The 26,012-nt window shown below is 39.7% G+C and overlaps 1 non-coding gene across 1 annotated transcript; it reads right to left on the bottom strand.

The window, feature by feature from the left end:
- Positions 1 to 10,295: 10,295 nt before the first annotated feature.
- On the bottom strand, positions 10,296 to 10,402 carry LOC111877522 (small nucleolar RNA R71). The gene has a single exon (XR_002845445.1). It is a non-coding gene; the product is annotated as a small nucleolar RNA R71 (small nucleolar RNA).
- Positions 10,403 to 26,012: the final 15,610 nt, after the last annotated feature.

Raw genomic sequence — 26,012 nt, 5'->3', positions numbered from 1 at the left:
TAAGGAGGCCAAGATTTTTACTGCTAAAGCTATTTTGGAGGAAAGATTGAAGATGTAAAACAATTTCAAGGACAACGACATTACTTCCTGGGATCCGGAGGCTTGGAAAAAATATTTGAAGAAGTTGAATGGTGAGGAGGAGGTGAATTCGAAAGTTGAGAGGGTTGGTGAAGGTTTGTATCGATCGGATACACTGCAAGTATGAATAACAAATAACAAACTAACTAAGAAAATACTAAACAGAAACACAAAGAACATGAGTAATCACAAAGATGCTTTCACTAAGAAAGGATGTTCTCACTAAGAGAATGAAGGTCACAAAGACGGTCACAAAGACATTACATTAGAGTTTTACCCTAATGTTAAATATATATGATTACAATAACTAAAATCCCATTAATTAAGGGATGCATACCAATCTAAGTAAAGGTCTGATCCTAATCACAAAGATTACGGTTCATATATATATATATATATATATATATATATATATATATATATATATATATATATATATATATATAAATGCCTAATATACAAAAGATCACAAAGATCATTGGTTCATGCTGGCGCTGATAAGATTGCGTGTTGGCGCTGGAGCCGGTGGTTAACATGTAGAGTGTTTGACTCATAAGATCATAAGGTGTGGCCATACAATCTCCCCCTATCCGATGATGACAAAACTAATCTACACAGAAGTCATCAAGGTCATTATTTGAGAATTTTTCAGGCTTTAGCTAGGATCTCAGGCTTTAACCTCTTGAAGTCGTCAAGATGAAGATCAGTTAGATGCTTACTGAGTTTATAAGAGATCAACACAAAATATTCTCTTTCCAACTCTTTATATCGCATACCCTCCAAACGAATATTGAAAAAATGCTCGGTGGGAGCATCAGGAAGATCTTTAGTGCATTGAAAGCACATTTGATTTTGGCTGTCAAGATAGAAAATACCATATTCTAGTTCTCAGATGCACATGTGCTAAATTGGCTAAACACCTACTGGCAGCTTGTTGATGATGTAGACAGTGCCATATGGAGGAAGAAACTTAGTATATTTTGACATTCTGGGCCTACTATTTCTTTTTGAAGTGGATGGCTAGGATGGACCAACTAAAGGTACAAAGTTCAACTTCTTAACTTTGTTGACCAGGGTTTGAATAGCCAACTTTACCTCTTGAGAATGAACACCATCGTGTTTAGAAAATATCTCCTGAATTTGCATCCACTCGCTATAGCCATATTTAACTAACCCACGAGAAAATATAAGTTCAGTGTATTCATACTCGACCTTTTTCCTGACCAGATGCAATTTGAGAGATTCACTCTTGGGTTTAGTGCATCTAACCTTGATGATAGGATCTTGTTGGTATCTGCTACCTAGAACATTCCCAAATTTCTTTCAATTGATCCAATCATTCATCTCAGATATTGAATTTTTCATTTTATATATTTCCTTTCCTAGTTTATTTTAGTATAAATTATCTCATTTTAGTTAGTCATATTGCATATTTCCTCTTTTTATTATTTTTTAATCTTTAATCAGGTTCTTTCTAGTCTTTGATTATGGTTGCAGATTTTTTGAAGACTAACATGGAGTGGAGATGTTCCGGATTGAGAGATTCGAATGAGCGTTGAGGATGGTGAAGAAACATGGGCTTGAGAAGATCAAAAGAAGATATGGGCTAGTTTGGAGGCATTTTATTGGCAATCAATATGGGCTTGATCTTAAAAGAAGAGGGAAAACATCATTTACAATTGTGGAATTGATTGTTCGATGGAGTATTCAGGATTTGGAGGATATGGAAAAAACAAATTGGGCTCAAAGTGAAGAGACCTTGAAGAAAAATGGGCTAGAAGCTGATCGGACTCAAATTGGGCTAGTGGACTAAGTAGTGCAGGCCCAAAAAATGGAAATTCCCCATTCTCCGTCAGTTCATGCGGCCTGCATAATTTTGGCGCCGTTGCTGGGGATTGGTTTATTTTTAATCAATTTGTTTCTCTATGACCATATCTCAACGTATAGGTGATTTGATTTATAATCTGGAAATTGAAATAGAAGCAAGGCTTTTGGCGAAGGAAAAGAGAATAGAACGTGGTCAAAATTCATATCCTAACGGGGATCCGGAGGTTGAACCGCTTCCTCTAGTGATACCGAACCCGATTCTAGCCCCGACCCTCGCTAAGAAATTCCCAAAACTTGACCCTTACAACAAAATCCACCCATCATAAACGATATTGCAATGGCGGAGGGAGAAGGATCACCTAAAAGAACATTAAGAAAAATGATGGAAACCGATGATACACAAACTCCAACCGGTGTTAATTACCCCATTTTGGAAGGATGTTCGAAATTGAAGTCAAGTTTAGTTTATTAGCTTCCAAATTTTTGTGGATTGGAAAATGAAGACTCACATAAGCACTTGAAGATGTTCCACATTATTTGCACTAGCATGAAGCCACAAGGGTCAACCGATAACCAAATCAAATTAAGGGCATTCCCCTGTTCATTGGTTGATAGAGCAAAATATTGGTTATTTTATCTTCCACCGGGTTCAATCAACTCATGGACCGATATCGAAAGAGGTTTCCTTCACAAGTTTTATCCCACTTCAAGAGTCTCAAGTCTTAGAAATGAGGTTTGTGGAATCTGCCATGGTCAAATGAGACTCTCCATGATTATTGGGAGAGGTTCAACAACTTATGCTATAGTTGTACACAACATCAAATTCCGGAACAATTCCTCATTCAAAACTTTTATGAGGGATTATTAGCAATGGAGAGAAGACTAGTTGATGCCTCAAGTGGTGGAGATGTCATTAGTAAAACTTCACAACAAGCAAGACAACTCTTCAACACCATAGCCGTAAACTGCCAACACTTTGGCCCACACCAAGTGCGACATCCCCAAATTCATGGTCATTTTAAAAATTTTATTTATGCTTATTTAAAAATCAGAGTATCATTTTTGAAGAACGATAATGCAGAATTTGTTCACAGAAAAACATGATAAATATATTATCAAATCATTTCCGAAGAAATGTATTTTATTTATATTAAAACATTGGGTTGTCTTCGTTAATACATAAACATAAACATAAACATAAACAGACCTTTCATTCATTTACACTAATGATTTACATTTCCTTTAATCTCTCAGTGTAATATATCTTCACATCAATACATGCGATACAAATAAACTGAGTGGGTCAGGTTGGGAAAACTGATGAGTATATAGGGATTTCAATCCCACATCGTTATATATATATATATATATATATATATATATATATATATATATATATATATATATAGGGAAAAGTTCAATAGAGAACCATAATTATGGGTTCTTCAAGGAACCAAATCTTTTATTCAATTTCTAGAGCTTATTCTTTATCAAAAGAAAAAATCTAAAAAAATCTAAATTCATATATTAACATTGTGAATGTGAAAAATATTTTTTGGATTCACCGTGTGAATCCGGATTCACGTTGTGAATTTTCGAAGATTCAAATTGTGAATTTGACGTAAAAAAAAATTCGAATTTTATATCATTGGAAAAAGGATAAAAAGTTATGAATTTCTGTATTTTTAGTTTTTTTTGATAAAAAATAAGTTCTAAAAGTTGAAAAAAAGATTGGTTCCTTGGTTAATTAGGGTTCTCTATTGAACCTCACCCTATATATATATATATATATATATATATATATATATATATATATATATATATATATATATATATATATATATATATATATATATATAAGAACTCACGATATATACAATTTCACCTCATATAAGCAATTTTACCCCACCTGTTGATCCTCACAACAACACAATCCATACTCTCAGATCTAAAATTATCAACTTTACCTAATCCATACTTCTGGATCAGGTATGTCTAAACCATGCTCTCAGATCAATGACAAATGACTATGCCCACTCCATACTCTTGGACTAGGGACGACTGACTATGTCTAATCCATGCTATCAAATTAATGACAATATTTTAAAGTTCTATCCTCCGTGTATATCTCACTCGTACTCATAAGAAGATACTACCCAATATTCATCTTAATGAATATAGGTTTACTCTGTATTCTAAATGATCATATATTGTCAGATATGCTCTTAACACGTAATTAAGGCAATATCAAATATATCACACATAAACATATATTTAATACTTTAATTAATTCCTATATTAAAATCATGTTGATGAAAGGGACTACGTACTCACTTGTTAAAGTGCTGACTCTAAACTCGGGAAGCCCTTCGCTTGTAACAATTTTATTTTCCTTCAACGAAGATTTTAGTCTAGTATTTATTGCGAGTAATTATTAGTCGAGAAATATTGTTTTTCTTGTATTATATAAGTGTTAAAAATACTTTTCAATTACTAAGTACAGGGCCAGACATGAAACACCGGAGGGCATGACCATTTTGACATTTAAGCTGTTCTGAAATCCAACAACCCTATGCGGCCCTTTAAACCAGATTCCCTACACCGTGAGAAGTTAAAGGGTATCATAACAACACTTTGTATAATTTATAATATTTAGCAAATATATTGTTACAGGTTCATAATAATGATAATGAACTTAAACATAAGTTATACTTAAAGTAGGGTAAGCCTAACTTATTTAGAAAAGGGTTTTAGCTAAGAGTCGGGCTATGCAGGGGCATAACTTCATCGTTGAATCTTTCTAAAAATATTCTCATAGCGCTTCAGCACTCACCTTACTATACTAAAACTACAGAAAGAGAAGTCGAATCATGAGGCACCGAAATGCTCGGGGGATAAGAAAAGAAAGGCTCTTGAATCAAGAGAATGGTGCAAGAAAAATGAGAGCCTAAAGCCTCTTATTTATAGTAATTGAATTTTCAAAAATCACCCTCTATAGTTACTTAATGACCTTATAGTTATTTAAACGACTAAACAACCATTTGTATTACTATTTTAAATAGATTTAATGATATTTGTACTAAACTAATGTCGAAAGTACTCAACACTAGTTATATAACGACCACATCGTCGATACCTTTTAATGATGTATACGTATATGTGATTTATATTTTATTTTAATACGTAAATATGCTTTTATAAATTATAACTCGTTCATACAAATCCGTTTTTTCGTTCTCTATATCCATGCGTAGCTATTGACAAAATTTACAACTTCTGTTTAGAATCCGTCGGCTAATTTTGAATTTATTTTTCGTCCATATTTTTATAAAATTAAATGATTTTGCTAAAATCATAACTCTCTCTTATGGATTCTGTTTTGGCATTCTTTTTATCAAAATTCATATTTTAAGGAGTACTATGATTTTCATTTTGGTGGCATTAGCTAAATGTCAACCATCCTTTTTGTTGCTTTTTACGTCGTACATTTATTGTGCGCAACTGACTTTTATATCTTATAAAAATCATATATAATTCCTACGGAGTCGGATTTGTACGGAATTTATATTTTCAGGATCGTGAAGACCTGTACGTTCTAAATAATATATATATATATATACACACACACACACACACATACATATTGGCGCACTTATTTGTACAACTTACGGACGATTCGACTGATTTTTCCTATTTTATTATATTATAATAATCATGAAACACATAATATTCTTATAATTCTTATTTATTTCATAAAATAGGTTACAACTGTGGACTATAACTATTACCTTGGTTAAAATTATTTATCCTAGATAATCTTCTATAGAAAAATCATTTTTAACTCTTAATCTATCATAATTGACTAGCCCGCATCTGCGGGTGTCACAATTATCTCCCCATTAGGATGATTACGTCCCAAAATCATCAACAAAACAAGGCTTGTATAATGAGTCTGTACATTTCTTTTCCATCCTAGGTGGTAATCGTAACTCTTATATCCTTTCAAATGAGTATCTAACTTTAGGACTCCTTGACTGTTGGCAATGTGCAATCTTGCACCCACTCTTTATCCTATGTTGGACTTTCAATCGTAACCTTCGAGTTACAAAGTCATTCCTTATTGGAGATTCATGCGTCTTATTAAACATACTTAACTTAAGATAAGGTCTTTACTTCGATTACCGTAACAGACTGACGGACCATGTTCTAATGACCTCTCATCATATGATGCAATGCTTAGACTCAGGTCCTTTTGAGTCAGATTCCAGAATGGAAGATACCTTCCTTCTTGTTCTAATGTCATATAATCACATTCTAGCATGTAGCACTTCTAGCTACAAGCTTCTTACTTTGAAGGTGATTGCGATACTTCCATTGATCGCTTCGATTATCTTTCACTTCAATCTTTTGGCTTAAGTAGGATGCTACATCGAACTTGGTTCTCTGAACCACGTAACATACCTTGTCTTTTCTAGACTTGATTTGATATGAGTACTAGGGTCGGAATAACAATCATCTTCATAGTCATTAATGAAACGATGGTAACAACAGACATGAACAAAATGTAATCAATTACTAGTGTCTTGGTAACCTTGTGACTATCCCTTATCTAAGTGTGAGTCTTGTGCTTCTGGTAGTATAGGCCTCTACTACCTTTCACACCTACTCATACTCGTCCCAAGTATTGTCTCGTAGCTCTCCAAGTCACCACACAAGAATTTCATAGTCATTTAACACATCAGATAACATAACAAAGGTTTATATTCAAGTTCACCCTACACTATGCCTCTTATATTAGGCTACACCACATGGTACTATTTATATGGCTACTTCATATCCCGATCTTTGGATATATATAAATCCTCACTCTTGATCCCTTGTATTGTCACCTGCTTCATTAAGGATAATCTGGAATGCTGTTGCCTTTGGATTTAGTGGTACGTTTGGCTTTGTAGCTCCTTCCCTATTTGGGAAGTCTTTCTTGAAGTGTCCTTCATCACCACACTTAAAGAAAACTTCTCTCTTGGTCGTGCATTCGTCGGCATAGTGACCAGTCTTCCTACATTTGAAGTAGGTCACCTCTTTAGAGCATCTCCAGATATATTTCCTTCTACACTTGTCACACCACCTTTCTCCATAGCTATCCCATACCTTTTTGTTGTTGGGGTCAGACTTCACGAACCTATTTTTCTTGTCGGATCTTGAAGACCCCTAGAAATTCCTCTTCTCCCATACCTTAGCTCATTCCAGACCCTTTTCCCTAAGTTGGGTATCCACATTCTTGGCAGCTCTAACGGATGTGTTCAAGGTAGTTGGAATTTTTACCTTTGCACAAAATTCTGCTGGCAATCCATTATCAAACCTATATATCTTGGAGAGTTTAGTAGGCACCAAGTATGGGAATAGCTTCATCTTCTTGGTGAATGCGGTGGCGTACTCATCAACAATCATCTTCCCTTTCGTTAGGTTCTGAAACTCGTTGTTTAGGTCTTTCAGATCTATCTCTGAGAAGTATTACATTTTCAACTACTCCATGAATGCTTCCCAAGACACCCGCATGGCTTCTCCTCATGGAATTGTATCTGCCAACAACTTCCACCAACTTAAAACACCGGTCTTTAGTTGTCTAACTGCAAATACGGTCTTTTGCTTATCGCTACAGTTTCAACTTTCAAATACCATTTCCATCTCGGAGATCCAGTCCATAATTTTGACTGGTTTTAGGCTTCAAGAAAGACTTGGTGGTTTGACACCCAAGAAGTTCTTATACATGCGCCCATCCCTATCAATCCCTTTGTTCTGGTCGTTCCTCCTTACCACTCGGGGTTCAACTTGACTCACAGTACGACTCTAATTTCCCTCCTTTGACAGCTCTTCATTCAGTTTGGGCACCACAATAGGCATAATAGGCTCATCCGTATTCTGTTGAAGTAGAAGCCTTGTCTCCTTCACCTGACGATCCAACATCATTTGTATCGTTGCCTATACTCCTGTCATTGTGACTAGCTCGGGTATAGCTGCAACCTCTAGTACATGATATGTGCATACTTAGCTATGGATTTAGTATAGCTTTTTATCATTATTCGGCTAATTATTTGCATTCTATGGACAAACGATACTTAATAGTGTTGGAATTATATTTTCAGTCCCAAAAGATATGCTCGGAAGCTAAAGGAAGCTAGAGAAGCGATAGGAAGTTCGGGAATTAAAACAAGGAAGAAAATGCCAAAAACAAGAAGGACTCGGCGAGTAGGCACAGCTACCCGACGAGTCGTGTCGAAGATTCACGAAGCTCTATAAGTCCTTTCCGTACACATATTTTTAATGAAGGACTCGACGAGTCACCTCTGTTTCCAGAATAATATAAATAGGGACTTCGAGATCGAGATAGGGGACTTCTCTGGAACCCTAGGAGGCAAAAATTACGATTGAAGATGTTGTTAGGTCGTGAGAAGCAGAGGAATCAACCCTACATTCAACCTTGAAGAGAATTAAGGCAATTTTAGTTTATTCTTAGTAATCTTTTGAGTTGAACCATGTTTAAACTCTTGAATTTCGTTTTTGAGTTTGTGTTTACTGTAATTATGAACTACATCCTTATTCTTTTGTTTAGGGTAGATGATTTTGTGAACATGGGTTGATTTTATGGTTAGTATTAACTTTAATTTGGTGATTATGTTTTGTTTAGCTTGTTAAAGAACCTTATATGTTAATAATAACTATTCTTCTATTAATAAACCAGTAATTAAGTTGTATGAACATCTCTTAGTTATTAATTTCATATGATTTATGTGACCACATAGTTGTATGTCTAGGAATAATGAACGTGAAACTAGCATTAACTAGAAGATATGTAAGTTAATGTGTGAGCCTGTATGACGAACCATCAACAAGAGGTTAATTGAATGACTAACTTAATTAACCACTACAAGTCTTACTTAACCCGAATCAATATCTAGGAAATTCATTAATTTCGACAACTGGTCATTGCTAGAATTAATCTGTTTTCTAAGGATTAGTAATAACGAATGTGAATCTAATCACCTCAATCGGTAACCAATGAAGAATTAATCTGAAACATTTACTATAAAATCATCCATGGGATCAATTGAGTTGAACCTAAACAGAAGTCCTCTTAATTATTGAATTTAGTCGTACTTATTTGTTTAGCTTCTAGTTAGTTAAATTGCATGTTATTTAGTCTATTTAAGTTTCTAGTCTTGTAAAACTAGAGAAAACCTAATTCTATTACTTGTTTTTTTAGATAATATTAGTTATTAGTTTTAATTTTCCATTCCCTGAGTTCGATACTCTACTTATTTAGCTACACCGCAATTGATAGGTCCACTGCCTTTGTGTGTTAATTTTATAATTAAAAGTAGGTTTAAAAAACTAGTTCGTTTTACAGACATCAAGTTTTTTTCGCCGTTGCCGGGGAACGGTTCAAAAATTAACACTAATTTCTAGTTTTATCGATCCTTTGTGTGAGATTTATCTTGCACAAAGTTACTTCCTAAGTAATTTAGTTATTAGGATAAGTTTTAATAAGTTTCTATTTTTGAGAAGTTTAGTTAGAATTTTTTGTTTGCTTTTGCTTTGAACTTGCCGAGTGCAATCAAAGCGACTCGACAAGTCTATCATTGTTTCATAGTTTAGTTTTTTTTATTTTATTTTTGTTCTTTTTACACGTGTTTTCTGTTTTGTTTACAGTTCGTATATGACCAGGGGAGGAGGTATACCTCTGATCCCACCGCTTGATGAACCGTAAGCAACCTTGAAAAAAAAACAAAGGCAAGAACGTAGGAGCAATCACAACATCGAAGAATTCACCTTTAAAGAATCTAAAAGCTGTCTTTAGTAAGAAAAAAAGCAAGAAAGTAGGAGAATCCAGCTTCTCTTCAGTAGCGGACGAAGACCTGAAAAAGGAGGACACCGAGTACGAAACCGAAAGGGAAGAATTCGAGACCGAGGAAGATAGCGGCTTTGAAGGAGAATTAGCTAACCTAATGGCTAACATCGATGAAGTCCCCATGGGAGAATGGAAGAAGAGGATACGTGACGATACCGACCCAGGACTAGTGTAACTCGTGATTCCCGTGACAGCCACTTTCGAGCTAAAGGGCCACATACTTGCTCAACTTAAGGAGATTCCCTTCTATGGAAAAGATCACGAAGGCACTTACAAGCACTTAGATGAGGTCAACGATGTAGCCGATTACTTCAATGTTCCAAATGTGCCTTGTGAATATGTTTTGCTTCGTATGCTTCCCGTCACGTTCAAAGGAGCTACGAAAGATTGGCTCAAGTCACTCCCTCCTGGATCCATCACTACATTGGCTAAGATGAAAGAAGAATTTATTGATCAATTTTGCCCTCCCTCAAAAATAGCCAAGTTGAAGAAAGCCATAACTAACTTTGAACAGCAAGTTGGAGAGTCCCTTTATGAGGCATGGGAGAGATATAAAGGTTTACTAAGGAATTGCCCACATCATGATCTAAATAGTAAACAAGAAGTATCCATTTTCTATGATGGAGTGAATGTGACCGCAAGGCAACTCCTTGATTCGCAAGGACCTCTTACAAAGAAGCGACCCTCGGAAATCAAAGAGCTAATTGAAGAATTCTCTAAGCACTCTAGAGAATATCATAACCCAATGAATGAGCTATGTTGGGGGGGCTGTGAACTCAGTTAATGATAGTATGGCAACATTGATGGCTAAACTAGAGAATTTGGATCGAAGAATGACTAAGATGGACCAATCCATCCAAGCCATTAGGGTCGGTTGTGAGAATTGTAGAGGACCTCATCTCACTAAGGATTGTGATCTTGACAAGAATGGGAACCGGAAGGTGCAAGTATGCTATTCAAGTGGTGATAGGTATGATGAAAATTGGCGGAAACCAAGGAATGAATGGCTCCCATATGATGAGTACAAGAAGGCAAGGGAGGAGAAATACAAGCAAAAAGAAAGGGGTTTCTATAAAAAGGAGGAACCGGTTATGGAAAATAAAGTTGATTTGGAAGAAATGCTCACTAAGTTTGTAGCCGCATCCGAGAAAAGACACAATGACCACGATGCTACAATACAAAATACAAGAACAATATTAAGGAATCAGCAAGCATCTATTCACAACATTAAGAAGCAGCTGGGGCAGCTTGCACAACAAATGAATCAAAGAACACCCGGTGAACTTCCTAGCAATACCGAACAAAATCAAAGAATGGCACATCTAAATGTAATAACCACTGATTTTGAAATAATTTTCACTCCTCTAACCTCTATCCAGAAGGAAACCAATAAGGTGCAAACAGAAGAGGCAACTGACTGGAATTCGAGCAAACCCGACTCGACTCGCCGAGTCGGCAACATGGACTCAACGACTCTGAGGTCTGATGAGAAAAACTTTTCTCTTTTGAAACCTTGCAGGTGTAACATCCCAAAGATACAGGCCAAAAATTTCATTTTTAAATATGTCATTATAAAACCAACATTGTAATAAAACATTTGTAATATCATGTCATATCAAAACCAAAGTAGAAATAATCAAACATGTTATCATAAAACAATATCAGAGTGTAATCCCAAATATCTCATGTGCGGAAAACCATAGTGTGATGCGCTGCGATCGAGCCGGCTCCATTCCTTTAAACACGAAGTACCTGAAACCAAAACTGAAAACCGTAAGCACAAAGCTTAGTGAGTTCCCCCATCATATCACATACCATACAATCACATAGCATACATATTGCCGGGCAATTCTAGGGTGCCCGACCTACCCGTGTCAAGCCATTCTGGGGTGCTGACCTACCCATGTCAAGCCATTCTGGGGTGCTGACCTACCCATGTCGAGCCATTCTGGGGTGCTGACCTACCCGTCGGTCCTAACAACCGACCCTCGGGGACTATTCCACCCCCTACTGCTACTATCACATTTATCATAACATAAACATACTATCAGACATATTTGGGGTGCCTGAACTACCCTTCAGTCCTAGCAACCGAACACGGGGACTGGTCCCCTCATACTACCTCTATCGCATATAACATAAGAAGCCAGCATGCAAACATATCATCACATACTGTCAGACGTATCTGGGGTGTCTGACTACCTTTCGGTCCTAACAACCGAACTCGACTACTATCACATACAACATATCATGCTAGCATATAACATATCAGGTAGTAGCAAACCTAGATGATATCACAAAGACAATCATCTATCATACGTCTCCTACTGGTGGGTCGGCATTGTAGCCTTAGACCCACCGCTACTGGAAGGTAACTCACCTCACACTGCTGAAGTCCCGAAGACACAATCCCCCACTTGCTGAAGTCCCGCAGACTCGACCCCAGCTGCTGGCTGACAGATTCCCGAACTGTCAACACCAAAATAACACCCAATCAATAATTGGGTCCCAATACATAACCATACATACATTCTTTGGGTAATTACTACATTACCCCTCGCTTGGCTTATTCAAGCCCAAGGCGCAATCCGTAGGCCCAAAGTCAATTAGGAATCAAGGCCAAACACATGGCCAAATTTTCAAAATTAGGCCTAGGCCTATACATGGTCTCATTCTGAGGCCCAACATCATATACTCATTAAGGCCCAAACTATGGCCCATCTATGGCCTAATTTTCTAAATTGGGCCCAAGCCCCTTACTTGGGCCTTACCGTAGGCCCATTAAATTGCTCTAGACCATTTGCTTGATCTTGGATAGCCCATTTGATATCCCAATCATTAAGGCCCAACAGAAAGGCCCAACCATAAACCCAAATGAAATTAGGGTTTCACATAAAATAATGATTAGGGTTAAGTTTCCTACTTAACCCATTAAGCACTTAATCCATTAAGGACTTAATCCATTAAGTCCCATATTGCTTAGATTAGTCTTTGCCAATGATTATTATTTAATATCTCCAGTTATTAAATAATTCCCATGTGTCCCGATTAATTCCCCCTAATTAGCGTTTCCAACCCAATACTAGTCCATTAATTAATTTGTTGGGCTTTTAAATCAATTAGGGCTTTATTGGGCCTATTAAGCCCATTAGAATATCATTAAGCCCATTAGGGTTTTATTAGGGTCCATTAAGGTTTTATTAAGCCCATTAAGTCTTATTAGGTCCAATTGAGTCCATTAAGCTACATTGGGCCCATTAGGGTTTTAGTCCTTTGTCCAATCATCCAAACAAGTCCAAACACCATCAAAGCACACCGCCACCCGACACGGCGGCCGATGGCGGCAGGAGGCAGCAGCCACCACCCTACGGTGGTGGTTTTTAGCTTCTTTTCATTATTTTTCTTTCCGGTTACAATTACAATACTTTTATGCAAAACTAAACACACACACACACACTAACTAACTAACACTCACACATAAACATGGTGGTGTATGGTGGCAGCCACCACCCTATGGTGGTGGTGATTCCATTTCCGAGAACTTCAACTACATACACACACCAACAGTGGAAAAACACTGCCACATACACATGCCCTGATTGTGGAAGGACCCGGCCACCTTCTTGGTGGCGTATGGCGGTCGGCAGTGGAGGTTTGGCGATGACAGCCCACAAACGCACACACACACACACATGAAGCACGAGCACCCACCATGCAACGACACCTCAGACGAGAAAGAGAAGGTCGGCGACGCAGGAATCAGCTTCAGCGGCTTCGTCGGTGACTGCCGGGCAGGAGATGGCGAAGATTGATCTGGGTAGCATCGAAAACATCGATGCAACAGTGGCGGTTGGCGTCTCCCTGCCTCGTTGTTGACTGATATGGTGGCCCCATCGTGGTCTCGTTTCTCTGGCTTCACAGACGAGGGAGGCGGCGTAAACGGCTATGACAACGGCCTTGTTGTCGTCGGCAAGGATGATATGGCAGTGGGCATTCTCGTCGGCATCCATGGTTCTCTTACGATCTCGAAAACTACATCACGATGGTGCTCATTGATTGGCAACAACGCTTGTGACCTTGACAGTGGAGAGGGGTGCAGCGCCGGAGGTGGTTGAATGGAGAGTGGCGGCTGCAAAATGGTCGCTAGGGTTAGGGTGTAAAATGCGACAAGGGGGGGATAACACGGGTTTAAACCCCGACTCCATACAAACTTTGCGTCCAAATAACACCTCTGGTCCCTCCTTTCCACAATTTCTTCAAACATAGCCCATAAATTACCATTTAAACCCCCAACATTAAAATAATTTACACCTTAGGTACAAAGTTTACCAAACAGTCCCCAATATCTTAATTATGACATAATCTATCCTTCCACCTCATTTCCCTTTTAAATAAATTCGAAATAATTACCACGGAGCCCCTGTCTTCATGAATATTTATAAAATGAGTCCCAAACTCACACTTTTAACCCCCAACTTCTAAAAATGTGGCAATTAACTCCTCGAATCCAACACCCCGCATATATAATTATTTCTTTTAGGCTACCATTCATTCATTAATTAATTTATTTAACTAATAAGTAAACGGGCGTTACAACTCTCCCCCACTTTAATTAGATTTCGTCCTCGAAATCACTCCTTACTATTTCTTTTATGCCAAGCCACTTCTAGTAATATGATCACTCTCTTGGGCACACCCTAGCCTTTCCAGGGTAGCTATGACCAATCTTCGCGGAGCCCTAATATCCTCATATGAACGAATTCCTTGCAACCAGATCATATCTATTCCGTCTGAATCTGCTGTCTCGAGATGGTCTGAATCCCTAACAAACCACTCATACTAAATCATTATCGATGAATCTAGTCTGTTCATCCCTCAACTGACTACTTAACTTCTGATAGCATGTGGTTCCTGGCATAAACCTAGGTGACAAACCCAATTACCTCTGCAAATCCCTTATTCTCGGCTAAGGCTCAGCTAATCCCACTGTGGGTGACTTGTCACTCCCCAATAAACCAGCTATTCCGTGCGCATATGCAACTAAAACACACATATTATCACTGCCCAAACGTTGAAACTGCTCGAACACTGAACCGCCTAAAGCAGTATACGCTGCTACATAGCTGCTTACCAAAAGGTACCAAGACCTCATGGGTCTCAATTCGCTTGCCAATCCTCTGAAATACTGGGTTTCCACCTGACTGAGGAGCCAAAGGACTCCCTACTTATTCGCCTCACACGACTTCTGAGCGAAATCCTTCTCTGGAACTAGTTGTCACTAGTTATCATGCCAATGTGACTCTACTACTTTATGATCTAACCAATTGGGTCCATGCGTCAGATCCTGTCATCATCAAATCCAAGACTAAAAGTGATCGCTACCTAACCAATGGTAGCCTTACATCACCAACGCCCTTACGTAGTCCATTACTTCTCTGATCTCATAACTGTAGTGGCGTTCCTACAGTCTTATCACTGGCTCACCCAGATCTAATCCATCTGGGTAATACCAAAATCCAATACGGGGATTTCCATATCCTCACCGCCGCACCCGGACTGGTGGGTACGACTGTTCCTTTTGCGTTCTAACAACACGCTCATGCCATCTACCAACCTAGTGAATGCTACGGCTACACCCGCAGACTTACAACACCCTATCACTATCTAGCTGCTAGTGAATGCTACGGCTACACCCGCAGACTTACAACACTCTAGTACTATTTGCCAACCTGGTGAATGCTACGGCTACACCCACAGACTTATACCACCCCTCACACTATCTGCTGCTAGTGAATGCTACGGCTACACTCGCAGACTTACAACACTCTAACACTATCTGATCGCTAGTGAATGCTACGGCTACCCCCATAGTCTTACAACACTTCCCATGATAACTGACTACTAGTGAATGTTATGGCTACCCCCGTAGTCTTACAACACTTTCCATACTAACTGACGTCTAGTGAATGCTACGGCTACTCCCGTAGTCTTACAACACTTTCCATACTAACTGACGTCTAGTGAATGCTACGGCTACCCCTGTAGTCTTACAACACTTTCCAAACCGGGTCAAACACGCACTCGACCTAACCCTCAACTGAACTCGAGTCCTAACCGGAACTCTAACTTGGTTCCTGAAACCTGCTATCACGTGACCTCACTGTATCAGTACCGTACCCATGCCCGTGATCAAAGCGTCACGACAAACCACGAAATCATCTACACCCTCTGGCAAGGTGAGAATCAGTGCCTCATACAACCGCTGTCTGAGAGCCTCGATGGCTGCCTGCTACCCAGGCCCCTAACGAAAGGTTACCGATTTCTTGGTCAGTCAGGTCAAAGGAACCACAATCTCAAAGAAGTCCTGCATAAATCTCCGAAAATAACCCGCTATACCCAGGGAATTCCAAATCTCAGATGGAGATCTCGGAATCTCCCACTACATCGCGACCTTTATCTTGGCCGGATCAACTAGAATACCCTTCTGGTTGACAAGGTGCCCAAGAGATTACACCCCGTGCAACCAGAACTCACATTTGGAGAACTTTATAAAAAGTCTCTCCCCCACTTGCATTCAACTAAGTCTTCACTGCACACAAGAATTGAAGGATTTCCAATCCTTCTCGCTTCCTAGTATCCCCTTGATGTCAACCTGTACTTACCAGTGATAACAATCCATCACCAATCAAACCTTAAGATCGCCCATCCTCTGAAATCTAGAGGAGTACTCTTGAAATCCGGTCCAATCTAACGCCTCAATCCATCTCCCATGTTGTTAATTGAAGACCTTAATCTTCACTCTGGCTGACGAATCCTTATTCCCACTTCCAATCTCGCAGCACCACTGAACTCTAACCGAACATAGCCCACGCGAGGATACAATTCTCTTGATCATGCGATGACCAACCACTTATGCATATAACACCCGCGACTGACACTACCCTTTTCATGTCACCTGCTCTGTCCTAGCAACGGTAGTGCCTTGAACTCCAAGGTTCATCCATAGACAATTACCAACCATACCTGAACAATGATAGAATCCCTGAACGCTGACTTCATTGGATAATTATTACTCTAACCCTAATTGAGTCTCCTCTAAATAATACTCCTGCATAGATCCTGACAAAGATCCGAAATGATAACGGTATGCGCGGAACCCACCCCGCAAGATACGTCCCTCTATAGGTTCATCAAGGACCTTACGGCATGCAAAATGGCATATACGGTCCTTGATAACAAAACACTAGCAGAAAAACCGACCCGAGGTCTGACTTATCCAAACTCACTCACAATTCCAACGCGATACGTATCCCCAACATCCATCTAGTAGCAATAGAAGATGACATACTCACAACGTCTGGAGGAATACTGACCCCCTTCTGCTGATATGACCAATCCTGCTACCCTGTAGCAGCCTAAACCCTTGGAGTGACAAACTCCCTCGTGTACTTCTCGTATGCGCTGCACTAACTCATGCCCTGCTGGCCTTTCACCCGATGATCAGAAGTCAAGGGTCTCTTCTTGGGACCCTCTACTATACGCACCTGGCACGCATCTCTCTTTCCAGAGTGCTCCCAAATCGATCCCGCATTTGCAATTCTTGGAAATCGTATCCTTCAGGGTCTGACACCCTGTCACGCTTACTAGCTTGCTTGCCAATGGCTAAGCTGCAACAACTGGAACATCCTCTGTCCCCAAACTGGGTCACAAACTCTTCCCTGAAGCTTCTTAGATTCTCCAAGACTCTCGCTGATTCGAGTATGGATCCTGTGCTTTCAGTAGTACGGGCCCAATACTACCTTCCACACCTATCCATACTTTCCTCAGCAATCCTACCGGATCCTCCAAGTCCATTCCTCAACCAGTACACCCAAGTCTAACTGAGTCTCACTACTAACTCACTGAAATATATCCTAGGTTTCCCTAGGTTCCCGAACTCACCCAGTCCTCAGCCGCCGAAAGATTCCCAGTAATGTCAACTAGCTACCTCATGAATATAGCCACAGGCAACAGAGATCAGATAATCCTTCAAGTAACAGACTCATCCCTATAATGGTTGGACTCAGACAAGAGCTACGTAATAGGGTCAAATCTATCACTCTGAGATTATCCAGTCTGTGCCACATGTGACTTAGCATATTCATTTAATAGTTAGCTCACATTACTAAAAGTCCCACAAAGCACAAAGCAAGCAGCATTCAGACAGTGGGAACTCTAACCATCATATTCCAATAAAATCATTCTATCCTATAATCAGGAATCTGTACATGCAATTCAAAGGCTCATACAATCAGGCATAACCTAAACAGGCTATCCTAACACTGACTGGTCTGTACTAGCATGCAAGTCTACAAGCACATACAATAGGCATATAAGGCATCCTCCTAGATCCTTAGCCCTAATCTAGCATGCAGTTCTCATAATCATATCATATCATATCATGTATGGGTATCTTGGGGAAAACTTACTTGAGCTCAGCTGATTGCACGCATCACACACTTTGTTCTTCTCAAAATTCTCTTCTCTTTAAAGATTCTTTTCAAACTCCTTTTTATAAAATGGTTTTACTTTTGAAAATTTTCATACCAAGCCCTTAGTTTGAGTTCAGACACACCCGAGAGTATGTCCGAATCCCTCAAACCAAGGCTCTGATACCAACTTGTAACATCCCAAAGATACAGACCAAAAATTTCATTTTTAAATACGTCATTATAAAACCAACATTGTAGTAAAACATTTGTAATATCATTTCATATATAAACCAAAGTAGAAATAATCAAACATGTTATCATAAAACAATATCATAGTGTAATCCCAAAGATCTCATGTGCGGAAAACCATAGTGTGATGCGCTGCGATCGAGCCGGCTCCTTTCCTTTAAACACGAAGTACCTGAAACCAAAACTGAAAACCGTAAGCACAAAGCTTAGTGAGTTCCCCCATCATACCACATACCATACAATCACATAGCATACATACTGCCAGGCAATTCTGGGGTGCCCGACCTACCCATGTCAAGCCAATATGGGGTGCTGACCTACTCGTGTCAAGCCATTCTGGGGTGCTGACCTACCCATGTCAAGCCATTCTAGGGTGCTGACCTACCCATGTCGAGCCATTCTGGGGTTCTGACCTACCCATCGGTCCTAACAACCGACCCTCGGGGACTATTCCACCCCTACTGCTACTATCACATATATCATAACATAAACATACAATCAGACATATCTGGGGTGCGTGAACTACCCTTCTGTCCTAACAACTGAACATGGGGACTGGTCCCCTCATACTACCTCTATCGCATATAACATAACAAGCCAGCAAGCAAACATATCATCACATACTGTCAGACGTATCTGGGGTGTCTGACTACCCTTCGTTCCTAACAACCAAACTCGACTACTATCACATACAACATATCATGCTAGCATATAACATATCAGGTAGTAGCAAACCTAGATGATATCACAAAGACAATCATCTATCATACGTCTCCTACTGGTGGGTTGGCATTGTGGCCTTAGACCCACCGCTACTGGAAGGTAACTCACCTCACACTGTTGAAGTCCCGAAGACACAATCCCCCACTTGCTGAAGTCCCGCAGACTCGACCCCAGCTGCTGGCTGACAGATTCCCGAACTGTCAACACCAAAATAACACCTGATCAATAATTGGGTCCCAATACATAACCATACATACATTCTTTGGGTAATTACTACATTACCCCTCGCTTGACTTATTCAAGCCCAAGGCGCAATCCGTAGGCCCAAAGTCAATTAGGAATCAAGGCAAAACACATGGCCCAATTTTCCAAATTAGGCCTAGGCCTATACATGGTCTCATTCTGAGGCCCAACATCATATACTCATTAAGGCCTAAACTATGGCCCATCTATGGCCCAATTTTCTAAATTGGGCCCAAGCCCCTTACTTGGGCCTTACGGTAGGCCCATTAAATTGCTCTAGACCATTTGCTTGATCTTGGATAGCCCATTTGATATCCCAATCATTAAGGCACAACAGAAAGGCCCAACCATAAACCCAAATGAAATTAGGGTTTCACATAAAATAATGATTAGGGTTAAGTTTCCTACTTAACCCATTAAGCACTTAATCCATTAAGGACTTAATCCATTAAGTCCCATATTTCTTAGATTAGTCTTTGCCAATGATTATTATTTAATATCTCCAGTTATTAAATAATTCCCGTGTGTCCCGATTAATTCCCCCTAATTAGGGTTTCCAACCCAATACTAGTCCATTAATTAATTTGTTGGGCTTTTAAATCAATTAGGGCTTTATTGGGCCTACTAAGCCCACTAGAATATCATTAAGCCCATTAGGGTTTTATTAGGGTCCATTAAGGTTTTATTAAGCCCATTAAGTCTTATTGGGTCCAATACAGTCCATTAAGCTTCATTGGGCCCATTAGGGTTTTAGTCCTTTGTCCAATCATCCAAACAAGTGCAAACACCATCAAAGCACACCGCCACCCGACACGGCAGCCGATGGCGGCAGCCACCACCCTACGGTGGTGGTTTTTAGCTTCTTTTCATTATTTTTCTTTCCGGTTACAATTACAATACTTTTATCCAAAACTAAACACACACACACACACACACTAACTAACACTCACACATAAACACGGTGGTGTATGGTGGCAGCCACCACCCTATGGTGGTGGTGATTCCATTTTCGAGAACTTCAAATACATACACATGCCAACAGTGGAAAAACACTGCCACATACACATGCCCTGGTTGTGGAAGGACCCGGCCACCTTCTTGGTGGCGTATGGCGGTCGGCAGCGGAGGTTTGGCGATGACAGCCCACAAACGCACACACACACATGAAGCACAAGCACCCACCATGCAACGACACCTCAGACGAGAAAGAGAAGGTCGGCGACGGAGGAATCAACTTCAGCGGCTTCGTCGGTGACTGCCGGGCAGGAGATGGCGAAGATTGATCTGGGTAGCATCGAAAACATCGATGCAAAAGTGGCGGTTGGCGTCTCCCTGCCTCGTTGTTGACTGATATGGTGGCCCCATCGTGGTCTCGTTTCTCTGGCTTCACAGACGAGGGAGGCGGCGTAAACGGCTATGACAACGGCCTTGTTGTCGTCGGCAAGGATGATATGGTAGTGGGATTCTCGCCGGCATCCATGGTTCTCTTACGATCTCGAAAACTACATCACGATGGTGCTCATCGGCAAGGCAACAACGCTTGTAACCTTGATAGTGGAGAGGGGTGCAGCGCCGGAGGTGGTTGAATGGAGAGTGGCGGCTGCAAAATGGTCGCTAGGGTTAGGGTGTAAGATGCGACAAGGGGGGATAACACGGGTTTTAACCCCGACTCCATACAAACTTTGCGTCCAAATAACACCTCTGGTCCCTTCTTTCCACAATTTCTTCAAACATAGCCCATAAATGACCATTTAAACCCCCAACATTAAAATCATTTACACCTTAGGTACAAAGTTTACCAAACAGTCCCCAATATCTTAATTATGACATAATTAGTCCTTCCACCTCATTTCCTTTTTAAATAAATTCGAAATAATTACCACGGAGCCCCTGTCTTCATGAATATTTATAAAATGAGTCCCAAACTCACACTTTTAACACCCAACATATAAAAATGTGGCAATTAACTCCTCGAATCCAACACCCTGCATATATAATTATTTCTTTTAGGCTACCATTCGTTCATTAATTAATTTATTTAACTAATAAATAAACGGGCGTTACAACATGCCCCCTTTGTCATTTCCAATCCGAGCCATACCTGATTACCAGATTCAAGGGTATAGAAGATTTATGGAACATATAAAGACCCTCCAAGTAAGCATTCCATTCGTTGAAACAATACTTCAAACGCCTAAGTATGCAACTTTACTTAAAGACCTCTTTACTACTAGACAAAATATGGAAGAAGTTGTTGAAGTATTGTTGAATGAACTGCCAGAAAAGAGGGGTGATCCGGGAAGCATAACTGTTCCTTGCCAATTTGGGAACATAATGACCACACGAGCATTGAACGATTCACGAGTAAGTATTAATATTATGCTATACTCCTTATTCCAAAGGTTGAACCTTCCAAGTCCGAAACCTATTCACATGAAGATCCACTTGGCCGATAAGAGAATAATACATCTAATGGGAGTGTGTGAAGACCTTCTTATTAAGGTTGATAAGCTAGTATTTCCGGTTGATTTCATTATATTAGATATGGAGGAGGATCTTAAAGTACCAATCATCCTTGGGCGACCATTTTTGAATACCGCTTGTGCGTTAGTAGATATGCGTGAATGTACGCTAACATTAAAAGTGGGAGATGAATCAGTAATTTTTGAAGCTGACCAAAAAGATACGCAAGAAGAGTCTAGAGAAGAAAAGGTTTCGCCATTAGATTTGGATGATGAATTGTTAGAAAAGGAGCTTGTGTACTTGCAAGAAAGCGATCCAAATCAATTCTTTTTATCTTTAAATGATAATTCTAATGCCAAGGGAGATTTAGATGAGATAGAAAGGATGATCAACGAAGCTGATTATCAAGAAAGCATAAAAAGTATTCAAAGTTCACCGACTCGCCGGGTCGTACGTGCTGACTCGGCGAGTACACTCAAGAAATTTAAATCTGGTGCAACTTTTATTCTGCAACCCATTAGTTCCCTTACTGAATCAAATGTGCAACTTTTACTTGATCACTTTGAGAACCTTATTGAGGAAAACGAGGTTATGAAAGATGTTGTCAATTTTGGGAATGCACATTTGGCACTTCTTGAAACAATCATGGGAGGTGATGAGGTTGTCCAAGAGAAGAATAAGGGTAGTTTAGAAGGTAAGGGAGATCCAAAAGCTGGTGATGATGATAGCCACCACTCTTCAATTGAATCACCAATGCTAGATCAAGAAGAAGTTTTGACCAAAAGACAAAGGGCCAAGCCTCGTGCCATTGTCTCTAATATGTTCGAAGTGTTAACTTTCACAACACCGGATTCTATAATGAACAAATAGGCAAGCAAGGAAGGAATGGAGAGGAACAAGCATGGTAAAGGGGTGAAGCGTAAAGCTGAAGAAAGTGTCGCGGAAAAGAGGATGGAAGACTTGAGAAAGGCTTATAAAAGGAAAATCCATCTCTATAAGACGAAATACAAAGTACAAAGGTTAAAGAAGGAGATCCTCATGGAGGAAGCAGTAGCAACGTGAGCAAGATGGAGTCCAGCTAAAGACTCCTCAAAAAGAAGCGCTTAGCGGGAGGCAACCCGTCAAAAGAGTTTGCTTCTCTTTTCTTTTTTCTTTTTAGTTTTCGTTTTTTTTAGGTTTTATTTAGGATTTTCCTATTTCAATATTCATTTTTATCCATAAATGATTTCTTGAGGGTAATTAAGGCCTAAGTGTGGGGTGGTGTTATTATTAAATAAAGAAACTTTTAGATAAAGAAATGTTTTCCACATGTTAATAGACTCGACGAGTCTACATGATGACTCGACGAGTGCTTGCGCAGGAATGGGCAAAAATTCGCGACACGTCTAGCCGTGTCCATACTTCGAATCAAGGAGTCAGTTCGATTTACTGAAAAATAACTTTGACATTTCTGTAAAATTAGGGTTTTTAACCTAATTGTAAAACAATTTCACTTCAACGGCCACCATACCCCTTACTCGACGTACCAATAATTCTCTCAAGCATTCATCTCATCTCCCTTGATTTCTTCCATTTTGTGCTCACAAGGTATGATCTTTTGTTCTTAATCTTCATAGTCTCGAGTTCTGCAGAATAATGGACCAATTTTGGTTGGAAACTCGGTTTTGACTAGATTGGACGTTTAGGGTTTTTAATTTTTGTCTAATTAAGATGTTATAAATGAAATTGGTTGTTGATTTATACTTATTGCGCATTACGAGACAAACCCCTGGAAGAAATTATGAATTTTGTTGGATGATTTGGCCAGAATCGGAATTGCGACTCGAGCAGTTCATACGACTCGCCGAGTCTGGTCATGGACTCGATGAGTCGACCCCTGAGGCAGTCCTAAAAATTTAATTCTAACTTTTCCATGTTTTCTGGTTTGTATGTGTGTGTTATTGTGCAGAAAATGTTTCCAAGAGGTGGACAAGGTTCTAGGGGTAACCACGGAGACCATCCTTGGTTGAATTTTCCAAGAATTGAGTCGGAATCTGCAATGAAAAGATGGAAGAAGAAGCTGGTTGAAGTTATGAAGAAGGAGATTTGTGTCCTAAATGCAATTGATTGGGAATGGCTGGGGAGAGTCCATTATGAAGAGGAGTTGGCCCCGTACCTTGTCAAAGTATACATGCATGATGGGGTGACTATTACATGTGATGGCTGGAGCCGACTTTCCCGCATTCAAGAGTCGGTGTTCATGGAGCTATGTTGGGAGTTTTTCTCAACTATCAGTTTCCACGGAGGGGACGACTACTATAACCTGGGAGTGGTTACTTTTTGTGTTGGTGGTGAATTACGCCAATGTAGTATGGTGGAACTAGCTTGTAGACTTGGTATTTATGACCAACAATTGGTCACCACTGCAGATTTTGGCACCTTTCTAGAGCAATGTCACAAGGAGTTCCCGGAAGGTGTTGTGGGTTCCACTTGGTGGAATACCATTGCTAACAAGGTGTATATCCCCAAATCTTCTCAAGAGGGGAGTATTAGATCACCCACCCATAGATTGATCCACTGCCTTATTGCCAACACCATAAACATAGGGAAAGATGATGACAAGGTTCCTAACCTTAATGTTTTCTACTTGTGGAGTATTATTACTCCTAATATTTTCTGTAATCTTCAATACTGCTTGGCATCTTACTTAGCTGACGAGGCGGTGAAGGATTGTAAAACTTCAAAAATAAATGGTGGGATGTTCGTGACCCGCCTAGTCAAGTCATATGGGTTGATGGAACAGGGAGAATGGAACTTGATGACAATGGTCTCGACTCCTCCCTTTAATCCTATTCTTTTTCAAAGGGCTATAATTATTGACGATTATGGAGTGGGCCACTGTGCTATTCCAAATGATGATGCCGTGATCAGACCTGAGGAGCCGGGAAGGAGAGTGAGGCCGAGACGCAGGCAAGCACATCCCGATCCATCGGTTATTCAGGTGGAAGATGATATACCCCCGATGTGGTTTAATGTTGAAGGAAGACAATATCAAGATGATTTGGGAAGGGACGTGAATTTTATCAACCGGTCCTTCATCCAAATGTTTAACCATTTCAACATCCAACATGTGGACGAGGGCCAATTTCCTTATATACCAACTTGGGAGGAAAGGATGAATGTACGCAGAAGTGAAGCTAGTGGAAGTGGAGTTAGAGAGGAAGATGCGGAAAAAGACACGAAAGATGGAGACTGAATTTTTATCCTTTTATGTGTTTGGTTGTTTTAAAACAATTTCTTTTGTTTGCTTGGTGTGTTTAAACTTTTATGTAGGATTTGAATTATTTTGCTTGATTTCATATTTGTTTTGGTTCTTTTCAGAGTTTGAATTAGGAAGTACACGCAAAGGGTCTAGAGAATGAGAGAAAAATGAAGAGAGTCAAGTAAGGGCGACGTATTGAGTCTAAGTATCGAGTCCGGTTCTAGAGGGGTTAAAGAGTGAATAATTACTGAAGAATATCTTTTTGAAGTACACCAAGAGTTGGATGTAGAGCAGAATTTGTTTCTGTCACCCAGCGATGGACTCGCCAAGTGCATTAACCAGACTCGACGAGTCCCTATATATTTACACGAATTCTGACTTTTCAAGCTACTACTCGGCGAGTTGTCTTGCTGACTCGATGAGTCGTTCATCATTGCACCTCTATAAGCTGCTGATTTGATGCTATTTTGAACACTACTTGACTGCATTTTCTTTGAGATCAATTATTGAAGATTTCTGAGAATCTTTCCTGCATATTTGGAGCTAACTACACGAGATTTGACACCCAAGACATGGATGAGTTGTTCCCATGTCTAAAGTCAGCTGAAGATGGAACTTTAAATGAAGAAGATCAACCTCGCAACTACTATCCCAGGGGAGTTTGTTCCAATTCCCTCTTTATTTATTGTTGTTTATCATGCATAGTATGCAATGGGGACATTGTATAAATTAAGTGTGGGGTAGGGGTTGGTTACATTAGTTAAAATGTTAGTTAAATTTTGAAAATTTTAAAATTTTTGCATTAGAA

The sequence above is a fragment of the Lactuca sativa genome, chromosome 6 (assembly GCF_002870075.4).
Source record: "Lactuca sativa cultivar Salinas chromosome 6, Lsat_Salinas_v11, whole genome shotgun sequence".
Taxonomy (NCBI): domain Eukaryota; kingdom Viridiplantae; phylum Streptophyta; class Magnoliopsida; order Asterales; family Asteraceae; genus Lactuca; species Lactuca sativa.
This window is presented reverse-complemented; position numbering and strand designations above follow the sequence as displayed.